The sequence below is a fragment of the Myotis myotis genome, unplaced genomic scaffold (genome assembly GCF_014108235.1).
Source record: "Myotis myotis isolate mMyoMyo1 unplaced genomic scaffold, mMyoMyo1.p scaffold_m19_p_1, whole genome shotgun sequence".
Classification (NCBI taxonomy): Eukaryota; Metazoa; Chordata; class Mammalia; order Chiroptera; family Vespertilionidae; genus Myotis; species Myotis myotis.
In genome coordinates, this window is record NW_023416313.1 from 208,282,871 (window position 1) to 208,300,785 (window position 17,915).

Genomic DNA, 17,915 nt, shown 5'->3' on the forward strand with positions numbered 1-17,915 from the left:
GATGATCATATATTCAAAAACTATATGGTCACTAGCAACACAGAAAGATTAGCTAGACAAAGGACATCGAGGATCTAGAGATCTAAGACACCTCTTATAAAAATCTCACTGATTACTGATGGCAATTACCAAATCACATATAGCTTGTGTTATATTTATAGTGAACAGTGCTGATCTAGGCAATGTAGATGAGTAATGGTTAATAAAATGTTCCCAAATAAGCTGAACACTGCCAACATAGCAGAAAAAAACCTAGTGGGAAAATGTTTTTTGGTCATGTGCACAGCAAATGAGAGACTGCATTCTAAAAGCCTTGGTAATGACCATTACACAATTTTATAAATGAGTGAATCTAAACACCTATGTATGAAAAGAAAGTATCGGTTTCAAAATCCACAGATCACTTAACTTATCTAGTCTCAGTTTTACTTATCTGTACAATGAACTTACTAATAATACTTGCCACCTAGAGAAAGAAACCAGGATGGTTCAATGAAGTGCTCACTTGAATGTAAAATACTGAGTAAATGTGAGTGATCAGAATTAATGTTACTAGTTGCAAATATCATTAGTGATGATTCTTCAGGAAATGGCCCCTTTGCATTTACCTCAAAGGACAGATGGTTGATTTTATTCCATTAAATAGACACTAGCTAGCACTGGGAAAACAAGGCCAACCACAACTTTTGCCCAAGACCCACTATGAGCCAGTTTACTTTCAAGATCTCATTCATTTGTTTTGGTTGAATAAATTGATTTTCTCTGAACATTCACTGTTCTTCACTAACCACAGACCAAATCTCTTTCATGCACTTGCTATTCTCATGGAATATTTGCTATTTTCCTCAAGACACCCTTTGTCACCCTATCTCTGTAATTCTCTTATATAGAGTGCCTTCTTCATCCGTAATGATTCTCTTCCCCTTCCCTATCTCCAGATACAAATCTCTCCTAACTCAAAGGACATTTTAGAGTTAATTAATAGGTTCCTTGTCATTTACATTCTGTTCAAATGAAAAAAAGGGAAATAAGAACTCGAGAAGAAATCTGTTCACACTAGGTATTGGGCAATGCCATTCACATGCAACTCTCCTTGTATCCTTCCCAAGTCCGGCTATTCTGACGTCATTGCTCCTTCCTCCATACTCCCCAGGGCATTAATTGCATTATTTTTTATCACAGTGTACATCATAGTGTTCATGTGCAAGTCTTATGTGGCCTAGTTTGTTTGGTCCTTGAGGGAAGAGATGTTATTTGTCTCCATAGCATCTGGCACACAGCACAGGCATAATTGTTTTGTTTTTCTTTTATTGAATTAGTTTAGTCACTTGATTCTTAAGACCACTATCAATGTTATTTATCCCTTGAATTAAATCATTCCATCCACTTATTTGAATGATAACAACCAATGTCTGACATTTTCATATATCTATTTATTTATTACATTAAATGTCAGTTTTCCAAGGCTTTCAACAAAAACAACCCTCTCTTTGGTGTTCCTTTCCAGGTCTTGTCCTCAGCTAACATTTATAGCTCGGCTAGCTCTTCCTTTCCACTTTTTGTTTCTTCGTATGTCATAGTAGCACATGTACAGTAATTTCTTAATGCATCCCGCATCATTAAAGGAAAGAAGAACAATGATCTTTTTACATGCCTTCCTTTTCCCCCCACACATATTTTGCCTCCTTCCAAACTCCCAATAGAATTAAATTCAATTCCTCCGTGGGTCCTCTACTTTCTTGTTCTGTCTGGACTGTCAATCTTGTGGTCTGTTTCACAGATGCTATGCAGGGATCTTTCTTCATCATCAGGTTGCTTATTCCTTTTAGTCCTTGCCTGTGTTGGTTTCCATGTTTTCTGGATCCCAGATCCTTGTATTTGGTTTCTTTTTTACTTTAGTAAATCACATATTCAGTAGTTTTGAAGAAATCTTTTACCAGAAACAGTATTGACTTTTTTGGTGGGAAGCTATTGGAAGTTTGACTTAGAATAGAATTCTAGGTTAGAGATGACTATCCCTCAGAATTTGGAAGGCATCGCCTGCCTCAAGAGGACCTGATGAAGTTCAGGTAAAGGATTATGTCAAAGGTAAAATATTGCTTGTCTGTGGGATGCAAGACACAAGGTCAGGGAAGGTCATTTGTGAGACAACATTGGAGTTGGGGATGGGGGTACTGGGCTGAATCAAAAGCCAGGCAGATTTTCCAAATCATTGTTGATTCAATGATGACAGAACATGGTAGAAAAGCCTGCTGAAAGTAAAAGTAATAAAAGTAGAGACTGTGATGTGGAGCCAGAAAAAAAAAATGTTCTGGAACAACAACAAAAAAAAAAAAAACATGCTATCTCCAGCCACTTTCAACTTGGTGTCAAGCTGGCTGAGAGGGAGCCTCTCCAGGGGCCAACCCAAATCTTGGTACCTAGACACTCTCCCACCCCAATTTCATTTTCTTAGAAGAGGTTTGCTCAGCTCCCATGAATTCCTATATGACGCTGAAACATAAAATGCAATCATACCAGGGAGCAAAGCCATTCATGTTTGCTTATAATTGCGGATCTTTCAGTCCAACAACTAAGGCCAAGAAAAAAATGACTCAAGTGGTTCTTTTTTTTTCCCCATCATCCTGCTTAAGAGGGCCCTTTGGTTCTACATCGTTAGGCAGCTGCTATCTCTGAAATGGGAAGGTTAGGGATGTTGGCCAGGCCAGCATCAACTACTGAGAAGCCTGAACAGCCACATAATGCAGAATTCTATGAGGACACATAATTCCATCTGAGTCAACACCAGGAAATGAGTATACAGTGACTGTATTATGTATTGCCCCATGCTGCCGGAAATTTTCTCTTCAGCGTTGGTGCTAATGCACTGCCTGGTCATTCAGAGTAGTGGTGACAGACCTTCAGGATCATTCCCTAAATGGTGCCTTAGTGTGCCCTTCCCATGCACAGTGTAACCAAGTTTGGATACCAGATATTAACATGCAGAGACTATAAACTATTGCAATTAAGTAAAGTATGCTTGGATCTCTTGCCTCTTCCAGAGCAGATGGGCTATATATCTGTTCTGAGAAAGAAAAATTCTTGTTACATGCTAGTCCCCCACTTAAACCTTTTTGCTTAGAAATAATACTTATTTAAGCTTTGGATATTTATGATACTACAAGAGCATTGGGGAAAGAAATGAATCCCTTTGCATCTCAAGTAAGATCAAGGAAAACCTGGAGAAAGGTCATTAAAGGTATGAGAATACTCTCTTGCCGCCCAACTCCTCCTCCCCGCTTTGTCAAAAAGGTTACAGGTTTCCCCTTCAGGCCTTGATTGAAAAGTGTGGTCCTCTTGATAGCAGCCTCAGAATCTCAATATCTCACTAGAAATTCAGAATCTCAGGCCCTATCCCTCCTCAATCAGAATCTTCATGTTTAACAAGATCCCTAGGTGATTCGTATAAACATTAACACTTCAGAAGTACTGCCCATAAGGAGATTGCATAGTATTACGAGGCACAGGATGTCAATGAGTTTTATTATTGGTGATGTTACTTTTAATCATTTTGATAAGGTGGTGTCTTCCAGATTTCTTAACTATAAAATTACTTATTCTCCCTTTGCAATTAAAAAGCATTTTATGCTGGAATACTTTGAAACTACATTAAGTGTTCTATTTCTCTTCATATTTTTGCCCACTAGTTTTAATATCTATTGACAACACGCAACCACAATAATTACTATGACAGAATTTACCAAATGGTGATTTTTAAAAAAATTAATAGACTATTTTTGGACACTTGAAACATATACATGTATTCCCCACCTAATTTCCCCTATGAATAACATCTTACATTACTGTATTTGTTATAATTAATATTGCTCCATTATTAACTCAAACTTGTTCAGATTTTCTTAGTTCTACCTACTGTCCTTTTCTGTCCAGAATCCCACCCAAGGTGCCACATTACATTTAGCTGACAATTCTCCTTAGGCTCCTCTTGGTTTGACAGTGCTCAGACATTTTTTTCCACTAGGCCTTCCTCATTTCTTCATTGGAATTCAACTCAAAGAGCTACCCCTTCTCCACCACTTTTTTAATTACAGTGGGGCCTTGACTTATGAGTTTAATTCATTCCGTGACGGAGCTCGTAACTCAAATTACTCGTATGTCAAATCTTAAAGTGAACGAGTGACACACATGATGCTGGGCTGATGTTGTGGTGTTCACTGTGACGTTTGCTGCGCCAACTAGCGGTGGGGTATCTGAAGCTGGCTCGTAACCGAATTTTAGCTCGCAACTCAAAGCCAAAAATCCGCCAAGAGACAGCTCGTATCTTGAAAAAGTCGTTAGTGGGGGAACTCATAAGTCAAGGCCCCACTGTATTTATGTCTGTATGGACTCATGGATATTCATTTTATGCCATGTATCTTAAGCCATTATTATAATTACCCATTTGACTACACAGATTGTCTCAGATGTGTCATTAGGAATTCCTTCAAGTTGACTCCCTGACATGCTCCCATCTGCTTTTGAGCACTTATGTTCTGGCATCATAACATGTTTTGGGCTCATCCTGCACTTTCTATGACCCCAGCCTTTGAATCATATATTTTTTTGAGGAGTCTGGATCTTTTAACTGGTGAATGGTATTAAGAAACCAATATCTGGAGTCTGGGTATTCTTTTTGCTACTGAGTTGTAATTACTTCTAGGCTCTCCCAGTAGCAGAGCTAGAAATAGATGGATGTATTCTAACCCATACATGCATATGTTTCTTTACCTATTTCCAGGAGTTCATGCTGTTACCTCTGATTCCAAACCAAAAGCATTCTCTGTAGCCTCCCTTTTAATTATTTGCAACTTCTTTTTCTGACAAGAAGCCTGGCTTTCATGATCATGCCATTATGTTTACTTATTTATTCAATCCTAGAATCCAAATAAAGAAGTTATAGAATTGCTAATTCATATCTCTGTGAACAACAAATTTACTAACTAGAGCACAAAATCTGTGTACAGTTTTTCCTATCTTTAGCCTTACAGTATTTGTTGCAATAACATTTGTCAAGATTACTTAATTCTTTCCTTCCCCACCCGCTTTATTGCAGTTATGTGGTTCATTTGTAAGACAGTGAGGTTCATTTTTACTGTTTGTATTCCACCTTGGGTCCTAGGGAAGGGGAATGTTTTGACTATTGAAGTTTACCATCTTCGACAAAGAGCACAAAGTAAAGCAGATAATATTCCAGTATTCCTTGACTTTATAAAGTATTTAATAGGGAACAAGGGGCATAATCCTCTATGATCAGCATATGATTATCAGTATTTTAAAATCCCTGTCTCAGTATAATTCAAAGAAGCAAAGTGATATCTAGTCCAGAAAAGAGAGACATTCCTAATTTAGGCTTGCTCTAAAAAAAACAGTGTGCCTTCTTTCTGTAATCTAATGAAATTTCTAACCAGAATTCATACATCCAAATAAAACTTGGGAGGGGGCGGAAGAAGTGACAAGTGAATAAACCATTAGTGAGAAAACATATTAGGCACTTATTAAAATAAGACTTGGGAGTCAAAAACAGAGTTGTAGAGAGTCTACAAGGTACTTGCTACTCTATATAGCATCCAAGGCATAAATCAGTAAAATATCCTATCTAATAAAAGTGAAACATGGTAATTGGCGTACGACCGCTACCCTTCCCATTGGCTAATCAGCGAGATATGCAAATTAACTGCCAGCCAAGATGGCGGCCGGCAGCCAGGCAGCTTGAGACTAACATGAGGCTTGCTTGCTTCAGTGATGAAGGACTCCAACTTTCCCCGCCTGCCTTGCCGGCCTCTGAGCCTGCAGTTTAAGAAACATTGTAACAAATATAGAAGCTAAACAAAACCCCAGAAACCTGCTTTCAGCAAGCCTGGGATCTCAGAGCTGGAGTTGATACAGTTTCGATTATAGAACTGAAACAAACCAGATACCTGCTTTCAGGAGTGGAGGCCTAAGAGCTGGAGCCTCAGAGCTAAAGCTGGCCCAGAATTAAAAAAAAAAGAAAAGAAAAGAAAAAAAGGAGCAGTTGGGAGCTTCCGTCACCCACCAGCCTGAAAACAGCCCTCAGTCCCTCACCCAGATTGGCCAGGCACCCCAGTGGGGACCCCCACCCTGAAGGGTGTGTGACCAGCTGCAAACAGCCATCATCCCCTCACCCAGGCTGGCCATGCACCCCAGTGGGGACCCCCACCCTGAAGGGTGTGTGACCAGCTGCAAATAGCCCTCAGTCCCTCAGCCAGGCTGGCCAGGCATCCCAGTGGGGACCCCCACCCTGATCCAGGACACCCTTCAGGGCAAACCAGCCGGCCCCCACACGTACACCAGGCCTCTATCCTATATAGTAAAAGGGTAATATGCCTCCCAGCACTGGGATCAGCGGAGCCGCGAGGCCTCCCGGCACTGGGATCAGCGTGACAGGGGGCAGCGCCCAAACCCCCTGATAGCCCTGCAGCTCTGTGTGTGACAGGGGGCAGGGCCACAACCTCCCTATTGGCCCTGCTCTGTTCGTGACAGGGGAAGGCACCCCAACCTCCTCATCAGCCCTGCTCTGTGCCTGATACCGGGGAGCTCCCCAACCCCCTGATCGCCCTGTGGCTCTGTGTGTGACAGGGTGCAGCACCCCAACCCCCGCCCCCCCCATGGGCCCTGCTCTGTGTGTGACAGGGTAGAGCCATAACCTCCCCATCAGCCCTGCCTTGAGTGTGACAGTGGCAGTGCCCCAACCCCCTGATCTGCCCTGCTCTGTGTGTGACAGGGGGCGGTGCCCCAACTCCCCTATCGGCCCTACACTGTGAGTGACAGGGGGGAGTTCCTCAACCCCCTGATGGGCCCTGCTCTGTGCGTGACAGGGTATGGAGCCCCAACCCCCCTGATGGGCCCTGCTCTGTGCATGACAGGGGGGAGCTCCCTAACCCCCTGATTGGCCCTGCTCTGTGCGTGACAGGGAGTGGTGCCACAACCTCCCTATCGACCCTGCCTTGAGTGTGACAGGGGTCGGTGCCCCAACCCCCCAATTGGCCCTACCCTGAGCATGATTGAGGGTGTTATCGCAACCTCCCAATCTGCCCTGCTCTGTGCATGACAGGGAGCAGCGCCCCAACTCCCCAATCGTCCCTGCTCTGAGTCCGACCAGGGGCTGCACCTAGGGATTGGGCCTGCCCTCTGCCACCCGGGAGCAGGCCTAAGCCAGCAGGTTGTTATCTCCTGAGGGGTCCCAGACTGCGAGAGGGCACAGGCCAGGCTGAGGGACCCCCCTTCCCCCCCGAGTGCACAAATTTTTGTGCACCGGGCCTCTAGTTAACTTATCAGAATAAAATACTTATCCCTTTGGTCTGGATGTCTAAAAGCCACTATAACATTCTGAATTTTATTTTAGCAAATTCAAATCAGAGATTTGGGGTTCTAAGTATCAATGGAGTTATCTTTCTTTTCCTTCAAGGGAGGTATAAAAACAGTCCTTAGCTCCAGCGCAACAGATAAGCTTCAGCTTGATGCCCTTGTTTTTTATCTAATGCCTCTTGACTACCTTTTTTCTCTCTCTATTCTTTCCTATTTCCTTCTAAATATCACTAAATCTCTCTCCTCTTAGTAAAATCTATGGCACCTGATCTTTCTCACTCTCCCCACAGATTGAGAGAAAATGGTTTTAATACCTCTCTAGAAACAATTAAACAGACATTTGGAAAGACATTTTAACGTTGGTTTTAGTTGTTTCTGAAGGAACCCAACTGCTTAACAGCCCTTCTCACAACTTGGATGTTCCTTTTCCCTTTCTATTATGTAAGCTACCCCAGTGTATTCAGTGGTCAATACCATTCCAAAATGTTAGTGGCTTAAAACTATACTATATAAGTAAATTTTACTTACACATTCTATGCTGGTTGCATCTCTCCATTGGTTGGCTTTTCTTTGAGCAGTGACTTTGAGATGCAGGCAACTTTCATTGAGCTCACCACTTCTCTTTGTTTTGAAGCTTTCTCCACTCAGGAATAAAATGGAGGAGTACGGGGTGGAGATTGCACAGGGTAAGGATTCATGAGTCAGGCCAGGAAGTGGTATATATCACTTCTGCCCACATTTAAGTGGCAGAACCCAGTCACATGGGCATGCCCAGCTGCAGGGAGAATGGGAAACGGGTGCAGCTGAGGGCCCCATAAGAGTGAAGCAATGGGTTTGTTAACAGCTAACCTGTCTCTACCACACACAGCCAGTCAACTCCTACTTAATAGGTTCCTATTTTTGCTTAAACTTATTTGATTTGATGTGTTGTCACCTGCAACCCAGGGTACAGACTAATCCAGATCGTAGGTATAGGAATCTAAGTTCTGGCAAGGACAAGTCCTAAATCCCTCAGATGAGCATTCAGGTAATTGCAGTATAAATTTCATTGTTCATTTTTTGTTGTAAAAATATAAGAACAAAGAATAAGAATATAAAGTAAGAGATGGTAAACACATTTTGAAAAAGGTCACAATATCTAGCAAAATATTAAGGAACTGTCATTTTGTTAAGAGTTAAACTTTTTCTCTAATCACTGACATGCATTGCTATCTTATAGAGTGACATCTAATAGAGTGATTTATCAATTTTTAAAAAATGGGTTTTTTTTATTTATTTCAGAGAGAGAGATAGAAACATCAATGATGAAAGAGAATCATTGATCAGCTGCCTCCTGAACTCCCCCTACTAGGGATTGAGCCAGCAACCCCAACATGTGTTCTGACTAGAAATCTAATGGAGACCTGACTCAACCACTGAGCCACACCAGCTGGGCTGATTTATCACTTTCTAGCAAGGTCTAACTGAGGCATTCACTGGTTTTATAAGCTCTCCCTAGTTATTCTGGATATGTCTCCTCATAGACCAATGGTTCTTAGATTTGGCCATACATCAAAATAACATGGATACCCAGACCAAAACCAGATCATCACCATCAATCAGTTTAGGTTAAGCTCTATATTTATTTAATGCCACAGGTGATTCTGAGACACAGGCAATTTGGAGAACTGTAACAGGGTATAGAAATAGATGTGAATCTGATCTGAGTAACAACTATATATTTTCCATAGTTCCCCAAGTTAAATTTTAAATTTTAAATCATTATGATATTGAGTTATAAGGACCACATGGAAGATATCAAAAACAATCTATAAGAATAATTTTCATAAAACGTATGGTAGGCACTTTGAATTTAGAGATGTCTTGGCTGATATGGACTGTGCAAGCTTCATGGTGCAAAGTTATTTGACCTGGACCCTGGTAAGTAGGTTGAATCTGATGAGAAGACAGGACAGGCCATTCCAGACAGGCTGAAGAAGAACAAAGTCATAGTTGGGAAAGCACCAGGAATAATCAAGGGGATAACAAGCAGACCCAATGTGGCTGGAACAAAAACAATGAAGAAAAGGCAGCACAACCAAATGTTAAACTGCACACTCTGAGCTCAAAGTGCTATGGAAATTCTAAAAGGAGAGCATTTGGTTAGAACAGACAAAGAGACTTCATGAAGAAAGCAGAACTTGAGCTGGGTTACAGGGATGCTGTTAACAGAGGGTAAAGGGGGATCAGGGTAAAGAAGGATATGTTGTCCAAATACAGCAATTATTAGTTGGGTGGTAAATCTGCCCATTCTTGAACTCTGCACTCTCAACTTTGGTCTCCAACTTTGGCCCCTCCAGATTTAGTGTTCATTTTCATTCTCAACTGAAATTTTGTTTTTGGCTCTATTCTTACTGTTTTTGACTGAGCCAACTCCTGTTGATCTCAGCATTTTTATTGTCTTCGATGAGAAGGCCTGTGTAGCTTCAGCAATACATAACTCAACCATTAGGTTGATCACTTGGCTGGACCAGCCCCAACTATCCCCAAGGAATAAACACATAGCACAAGCAATTCCCACAGGCAGTAAGGACTAGAACAGAACTGATATCAAATGGTAGGGCATAGGGAAGGACTTGGAAAGCAAAGAGGATTGAGTTTCATATACATAATATGCATTGATACGTACCAAAGACAATACAATATCCCTTACCCTGGGATAACAATATGTTTAGATGGGTTTTGAATGAAATTATGAATATTGCACCATAAGCAAGTATAAATGCAAAATCTTCTCCATTTTTGTTTACTTCCTTGAATTATTTTTTTATTTTTTAATTACATCTTTATTGTTCATATTATTACAGTTGTTCCTCTCCCACCCCCCCTCATAGCTCCCCTCCACCTGGTTCCCACCCCCCTCTGCTCTTACCCCCCCCCCCCGCACTGTCCTCATCCATAGGTGTACGATTTTTGTTCAGTCTCTTCCCGCACCCCCACACCCTCCCCCCCCCAAGAATTGTCAGTCCACTCCCTTTCCATGCTCCTGATTCTATTATATTCACCAGTTTATTCTGTTCATCATATTTTTTATTCCCTTGATTTTTAGATTCACTTGTTGATAGATATGTATTTGTTGTTCATAATTTTTATCTTTACCTTTTTCTCCTTCTTCCTCTTCTTAAAGAATACCCCCCAGCATTTCATATAATACTGGTTTGGTGGTGATGAACTCCTTTAGCTTTTTCTTATCTGTGAAGCTCTTTATCTGACCTTCAATTCTGAATGATAGCTTTGCTGGGTAAAGTAATCTTGGTTGTAGGTTCTTGTTATTCATCACTTTGAATATTTCTTGCCACTCCCTTCTGGCCTGCATAGTTTCTGTTGAGAAATCAGCTGACATTCATATGGGTACTCCCTTGTAGGTAACTAACTGTTTTTCTCTTGCTGCTTTTAAGATGCTCTCTTTGTCTTTTGCTCTTGGCATTTTAATTATGATGTATCTTGGTGTGGTCCTCTTTGGATTCCTTTTGTTTGGGGTTCTCTGTGCTTCCTGGACTTATAAATCTATTTCTTTCACCAGGTAGGGGAAGTTTTCTGTCATTATTTCTTCAAATAGGTTTTCAATATCTTGCTCTCTCTCTTCTTCTGGCACCCCCATAATTCGGATGTTGGTATGCTTGAAGTTGTCCCAGAGACTCCTTACACTATCTTCATATTTTTGGATTCTTCTTTCTTTTTGCTTTTCCGGTTGGGTGTTTTTTTCTTCTTCGAATTTCAAATCTTTGACTTGATTGTTGTAATCCTCTAGTCTGCTGTTGGATCTCTGTATAATATTCTTTATTTCAGTCAGTGTATGCTTAATTTCTAGTTGGTCCTTTTTCATATCCTTAATGGTCTCACTAGATTTATTAAGTGTCTCACTAAATTTATTGGTGGTTTCTAGAAAATTCTTGAAAAACCTTATAACCATGGTTTTGAACTCTATATACAGTAGTTTTCTTTCATCCATTTCTGTCATTTGTGACCTATTTCTTTGTTTCTGAATTTTGGCTGCTTCTCTGTGTTGATAGAGTTGCTTTCTGTGTTAGGTATCCTATAAGGCCCAGTGGCTCAGCCTCCCCAATTACCTGAGGTGGACACTCTTGGTACACCACTTTGTGGGCTTTGTGCACAGTCTTGTTGTAGTTAAGCCTTAATTGTTGTTGGTATCACTGGGAGGAATTGACCTCCAGGCCAATTGGCTGTGAAAATTAGCTATCTATGGTGGGAGAACTTCTGTGATAGAGACACGCTTATGGGGAAAGACTTGCTTCAGTGGGGCTTTGGTGCTCACTGAGTCTGCCCCCTCAGTGTGTCCTTTATGGATCTGAGGAGCTGTAATCTGGATGGCCCCACTCTGACCACTGGATACACTGGCTCTAGGACCTCTAAGGAGGTGCTAATTTAGCCTCTTCCTGAGGCTACCCAGCAGGAGCTACAGAGAGATCTGCAGATTCCTCTTCTTTATTTGGGGTTTGGAGGTGCCCAGATGAGGCCCAGCTGTGAAGCAATGTAAGCTGCTGTGGGGCCTTGGGCCTTCTTTTGGATGTTCTGGGTCTCCCTAACCCAGCTGCAGTTTGTTAGGTAATTTTAGATTGCAAAGGGCCAGGCCATTCATATGTAAAAGCTTCTGCGCACTGCTTGGGTGGGGTGGGGTCTCAGTGAATCAACAGGGTGGAGCAAACAGCTATGGCTGATCCTCAGCCCTGCCCTAAGAGGCCCTGGGTCTCAGTGTCCCCCAGTAATCTCTACAAGCACCTCTGAGAGAAAGCTGCCTTCAAGTTCTGCCCAATGCCAGATAGTCCAGTTTCTCCCCATATGAGTCTTGATCCCCAGAGACTCGCCCAGAACTGGAGTTCAGAGCTGTTGGGTGCTTGTATCTCCCTCCCGATTGAAAAAGACAACCATGTCCTCAGTTGCCAGCCCTTTCGACGTGTGCCTCCGTACCTCTGCACTTTATTCCACACCTCCTCTGAGTCTCAGTGTGCTTTTCTCTTTCATTCTAATTGTAGAATTTCCACTCAGCCAGCCTTCCTGTGGTTCTGGGTAATGTCTGTTTTGTCCTTTAGTTGTAGTTTTGAAGTGGTTGTACCAGGCAGCAATTTCAGATGTTTACCTATGCTGCCATCTTGGTTTCTCCAATTCTTCCTCGAATTATTAACAAACAAATCATTTTCCACCACAGGGAGGTACACATTTAGAACTATGGCATCAATTGCCCTGGATAAGCAGAACCATATAGAATTCAGCCTCTTATTTCACTATTGCAGCCCTACTTTTATTCCCAATTCACAGACAAGATCAGGTTTAGAGTACCTTTAATTAAAGTTCTGTCAAAAATAAATAGTCTGAATGACACTGGATGGTAGCATGGACAATTAAAACAAAGTTATTTGGTGTCCTATTTATCTGTCATATGGGCTGATTTATAAGCTTCCTACAAGAAGTAATTTAATGGCTTTTTAATAGAAAAAGACTTGATAAAATACCAGCAGACAGTATTGTGGGTAATGACCCAGGCTTTAATGATTTCAGTAATGACTTGTCTTATCTATTTACCTGTTCTCAAATAAAGGCTGAAGTTGCATAGATGAGCATACATGCATGCACATTATCTTCTGGTGGACTAGGCTGCCTAATTGCCTTCAGTAGAGAACATGTAAACACACTTAAGTAATTAAAATATATGCAATTCATGAAAAGAACAAAACTGGAAAAAACAATAATAATAGTAATAAAAATAGATGATACCATCCAGACAAAAACTATTTAGTATCCATTAGGACTAACCTTGGATTTCCATCAAGAAATAGGTGGCATCTTCCTAGAGAACATGCCTTTTAAACACTCCCAGCAAGTTTCACAGAGCTCTTGGGTTAGCTACTGCTAAAAAGGATGAATAGAAATGACTTATATCCCTCAAGTAGCCTTTTGGCATCCACACACAACACAGGCAACTCTCATAAGCAGTAAGAATGGCACAGGACTCAATACAAATGGCATCTCTCCTACTGATTGTCTTTTGGTCCTATTGTCTCAAATACAGATCTGGCAGCCACAGCCACGTTCTGGATAGCTTCCCCTGCAGGAGTAAGGGAATAATTGGGAACTTACTATTAGAGAAAAAGACCAGGTCAAGTGTAGTGACATCCTAGTACTGTTTTATTTTAGTATTGAAAGTGTTTGAGGGACAGAAGCCTGGCTACAAGCCAAAGGGTCAGTCAGGAGCAGAAAGCTGGGTCATAAGAGGAAAAATCCACAATGACCGGCACCCTTGGCCATCAGAGACAATGGGATCAAGGAACAACCAGGATCTTATGCTGTGGACAGAGCTGAATCAGTTTTGGGCACTGTCTATAACTGGTCTCTATGTGGGAAAATAGCAGCTCATTATTTCAGGGACATTGAGCTCACCTCTGACCTTTGCTCCTTGTGCCCCAGACAGCACTACTTGCCTCTGGCCAGGAGAGATGGTCCATGAGCTCATTTCTGGGCAAGGTTTCTATGAAACAGAGACAGCGTCCACTGGGGCTAATATGTGAGGAAAATTTCAGGGCCTTGTTTCCTAAGAGAGCTGGAAAAAACATTATTAAGTACTGAGAAGAATAGCCAGTGGGCTTTTTAAATAAAATTAAAAAGGAAAAGCAAAATGAGAATTTTCCCAGGAAAACTTGACTTGAGCATACTTTGTGCGGGTGGAGCAGCGGATACCGGCACTGACCTTGCTGACCAGCCTTGGAGAAAACCAGGAAACAAGCAAAGCTTACCCTCTAAGCTCCTGCTAAGCAAGCTGTCTCTTTCCTCTCCTTGCGGCCCCTGGGAACCTTTCCAGGTTTGCCCTCCCAGTGGGTATCCCACCCTGAAAATTAAAGTCCATTTTCTAACTTGTCCAATACAGTAGCCAGTAGCCACATGTGTCTTTGAAATGTATTTGAAATGTAATTAGCCTGAATTGAAATATGCTATAAAGCAGCGGCTCTCAACCTGTGGGTCGCAACCATGGGAAAACACATATAGCATATCAGATATTTACATCACAATTCATAACAGTAGCAACATTACAGTTATGAAGTAGCAACAAAATAATTTTATGGTTGGGGGTCACCATAACATGAGGAACTGTATTAAAGGGTTGTGGCATTAGGAAGGTTGAGAACCACTGCTATAAAGTATAAAATGCACAACAGATTTTAAAGATTTAGTACAAAATAAGAATGTTAAATATCACCTAAATGTTTTTATATTGATTACATGTTGAAATGAAAATATTTCAATAATAATACATTAGGTTAAATAAAATATATTATTAAAACTACATTTTTCTTGACTCTTTCTTTAAAAAATATGGCTACTTTAAATTATAATATTACATCTGTGGCTCAAATTATATTTCTATTGGACCACACTGCTTTCCATCCTTAGGGCTCTTATTTCTAATACTAGAGGCCTGGTGCATGAAATTCATGCATGGGTGTGGTCCCTAGGCCTGGCCAGCATCAAAGGGTAAGTGTCTGACATGGAAGGGCAGGTCCCAGCTGACCTCTGGGCCCTGGGCAGCACCCGGGCCTCTGGGAAGCCATGCGCCCCCCTCTGCCTGAATCATTGGGCCCCTGCCCAGCTCCCTCAGCGCTTGGGAGTTGGTCGCCATTTGCAGGGCTATCGGCTGGGCGATTGGGCCCCGCTTGCACCCGCCTTGGCCTGGCGCTGCCCAGTCACCTGCTCCACCATCCCGCCACAGTCCCTCTCTCATAAGGGCCCATCGGGGCTGGCAGCACCTCCACTGCCACCCACTGCCAGCACTGCATTGTCAATGCCTGCCATGTTCCGCACTGCCTCTTGGTGGTCAGCACATGTCATAGCAAGCAGCCTAACTCCTGGTAGAACTCTTGGTGAAGGGGACAATATTAGGCTTTTATTATATAGGATAATAAATTTAACCTTGACAATGACAAGGGTAAGTTTTCTCAAATAACATATTTGATTTTAACAGGGGCGAGAGGAGAAAGGTATGTGGGGGAACATGTAATTAACTATCTTATCCTAGAATGTGTTTCCTTTTTCTTTACTCTGGCACTCTTTTTCACCCGTCAAGATCCAGATAAAATGTCTCCTCCACCCAGGAAGCTTTCTGTAACTCTCCCAGCCAGAGATAGTCCCCTCTGTACTGTCAGAACCCTCCATGCAAATCTCCATCAAATACACTTTAAGTCATACTCTAATTAATGCATTTCTTTTAATATACATATCTCCCCTAAGTTGTGAACTTCTTAAAAGAACTGCCTTATTAATTTTACTAATAATCATAATACTTTAATAGTCATACTAAAAATGTTTTCTGACATCTTAATTTATTCTTTATACATTTATAAACTAATTTGTAAATTTAATTCATCCTTAAATCAAACCAAGCTATTCACCCCACAACAGTATCTGCCCACACCCTTTCTTCTTCACATATCCCCTAATTCACCTTGTAGTGAGCGATCCTCTCATAAAATGCCAACCAAACTTCCAGTGAATTCACCTAAAAATAACTATCTTTGATAATGAAACAAGGACTTTCACCATGACTTTGACTGCCTATACAAGTGTCCTAGGTTTATCTCCTTGTATATCTTACACATTATCCAACCCAGGCCAGCTTTGTCCCCTGTTCTTGCTGTTCTGAAGGTTCTGCTGTAAGCTCTCTCCTTACCTCACCCCTAGGAATATTCTCCTGCTTCCAAATGCAATGTTTGTTACATTGTTTGGCTGTTGACTCTTCTCAAAGCCAGTGGAATATGGGATTCACTAGGAAGATGATGAAACTATGATTCAAAGACTTAATGATTTAGAAGAATTGTGTCCTTTCTTCTGATAGCTGCCAATCTGAGAGCTGGTAAAGTCAGCTCTCTAATACATCCAAACTAGGCTGTCAATTGGTCCCACCTGTGACTTTGTTATTCCTTGTCATGGAGACAGGTATCCTGTGTGTAGTAAAAGGAGTCAGAACTTTGCTTAACTGGTTGGAGATGTTGCCCTTTTGCAAAACACCCCATGGAATGCCTAGGGAGAGGCCCTGCTCCTGTAACCAGACACCCTTTTTCTGAAGGTTGATGAGTGAGCACCCCATACCACTTGGCTTTGGAAAAAGCATGTTCCAGCCTTTGTAAAGGGTGGCCTTGAAAGAGGAGGCAGCCACAAAGCTCTTGTGAAAGGGATACAGTCAAAACTCTATCTTCAATTATCATTGAGATAGTAAAAACAAACCAGATTGCCAAAGAATTACTATTGAGTAAGTGGGAGGGAGGGGGAGAAGTGTTAAAAACTTCCTTTGCCCTTGAGAAGGTAGTGACAAGCCACTTAATTTGATTCTTATTAATTTGATTCTTAAAGAAAAAAAAGGAAATCTAATTGATACATATCTTCATATTGAAATTGGAGATTACACAGTTGTGGAAATTAATTCTTAGCTTCCTTGCCTAATTTCTACTTGTCAAATCCATTGGGATACTTTAGAGATAAAAAATGAGAATAGCCTGGAATGCTCCAAGCCCTCCCACTTTGCCTGAATAACATTCATCACTTCTTTCTTCCCTTCTCAGCTTGGACATCACCCCTACTCTGATTTTCCATGACAGACAGAGAAGTTCACTACTGTGTGTCCAGTTCTCAGCACAGTGCCTGAACCACATGAATGGCAGCAGGATACAGGCAAAAAATATTCAACGTGAAGGTCAAGAACTAGCTCCACCAGTAACCATCATTAATCTTTCTGAGGCTTGTGTGCTCATTTGAAAAAAAAAAGAAAAAAGAAAGAGAGAGGGCAGGAGGCAATAGTATCTACTTATAGAGCTTTCTGAGACAAGTAAGCTTATGTGTGTGAAAGTAATTTATAAACTGGAATGCCTTAAAAGATTTGAAGCTCTCACTGCGTTTACCCTTTTCCCTACATATTTTGCTATGAGGGTTGAAATATAATCCAACATCTTGGCATGTGAGCCAAAATGATCTGGAAGGCAAGTTGGAGAGAGTTTACCAACCATATTCTCTGCTAAATGCAATTCTGCAGTGGACTGCATATAATCCGTGGCTGATATGCAGAGAATTCCTCTGGGTAATTTCGGCAGCCCAGCTCAGAGGTTCCTGGAAATCAGAAGAGGAGAAGATACAGGATAAAGATAGTTTCATGCTTCTCATCCATCATCTGTGACTCTGCCCACGGTCAGGTTCTACTGAGTTTTGAGACCTGCGATCAGTGGGAGAGCTCTGATGTTCTGTTCAAATGTCCAGTGTTTCAATAGCTTTGTCAAATGATTGATTAGGTTGAAGATTAAGTTAAGTGTATTATCTTGCCTTCCCAGGGAGCAGTTTCTGGCAGTTGAAAGGGTGAAAGAGAGACATACAGAAATTTTGCTCACTGGCCTCTTGATTCAGCATAACATTTTGAATAAGCTAAGATGAAGGGCAGACTAAAGTAAAGGAGAGGAAAAATTAGTCAACCAGGAAAGACTGAATTTGTTCATCGTACCAAGGCGAGTGTGGATAGT

At 41.5% G+C, this 17,915-nt stretch overlaps 1 non-coding gene across 1 annotated transcript; it reads right to left on the reverse strand.

The window, feature by feature from the left end:
* Window positions 1-205: 205 nt before the first annotated feature.
* On the reverse strand, window positions 206-326 carry LOC118661954. The gene has a single exon (XR_004969546.1). It is a non-coding gene; the product is annotated as a small nucleolar RNA SNORA32 (small nucleolar RNA).
* Between the last annotated feature and the right edge of the window lie 17,589 nt (window positions 327-17,915).